This window comes from Meleagris gallopavo, unplaced genomic scaffold (assembly GCF_000146605.3).
Source record: "Meleagris gallopavo isolate NT-WF06-2002-E0010 breed Aviagen turkey brand Nicholas breeding stock unplaced genomic scaffold, Turkey_5.1 ChrUn_random_7180001946973, whole genome shotgun sequence".
NCBI classification, from domain to species: domain Eukaryota; kingdom Metazoa; phylum Chordata; class Aves; order Galliformes; family Phasianidae; genus Meleagris; species Meleagris gallopavo.
The window spans coordinates 1-740 of NW_011208793.1; the positions used below are offsets into that span (position 1 = coordinate 1).

General features: G+C 49.1%; 1 long non-coding RNA gene across 1 annotated transcript; it reads right to left on the minus strand.

The window, feature by feature from the left end:
- Positions 1 to 79: 79 nt before the first annotated feature.
- LOC109364963 lies at positions 80 to 734 on the minus strand. The gene is made up of 2 exons (XR_002110700.1): positions 319 to 734; positions 80 to 192 (listed from the first exon to the last, which is right to left on the minus strand). It is a non-coding gene; the product is annotated as an uncharacterized LOC109364963 (long non-coding RNA).
- Positions 735 to 740: the final 6 nt, after the last annotated feature.

Genomic DNA, 740 nt, shown 5'->3' on the forward strand with positions numbered 1-740 from the left:
GAGTCCTTATTCTCTCATGCACATTGGTGTTACAGGCTGACTTAGAGAGCTGTTCTGAAGATATCCTTGCTCTACTGACCCAATAACAAAGAAGGACACAAAACTCGCAGCTGCGGCGTCTTTTACCGCCTGCCGAGGAAAAGATTCCTCAAACTTGAGCATCGCTCCACTTGCAGGCGAGGGGAGCAGGAGCTGAAAAGGACAGGGGGACATAAAATAAGGGAAAAGCTTAACAGAGAGCAGATCTGGTGCGGACAGTGACACAAGCTGTGTCTCAACAGCACTGCCTTAGCGCACGCCTACATTAGGCACACCTACCTTGCAAGGGCCACACAGGAAGCTTGGGACACAGGCACCTATTGCTCCCCCGAGTCCCAACTCCATTGCTCAGCCGCTCCTCCATGTTCTGCAACAGAAAAGTCACAAGACGGAATTCAATTCATCGCAGACGTCACCAAACCTCCCTTCTCAGGGCAGTGGCACTCATTTCCCTGCATGATAAATCAGGGCAGAGTGAGCAGCTTACCGAGTGAGCAGCATTTACTGCCACTTGGTAGCAGCAACCTACGCCTAACTCTAAACTACCAAAAGCAACCTACGCCTAACTCCAAACTACTAACAGGAACCTACGCCTAACTCCAAACTACTAACAGGAACCTACGCCTAACTCCAAACTACTAACAGGAACCTATGCCTAACGCTAAAACTACACTTAACACTAAAACTAAGCTAACGCTAAA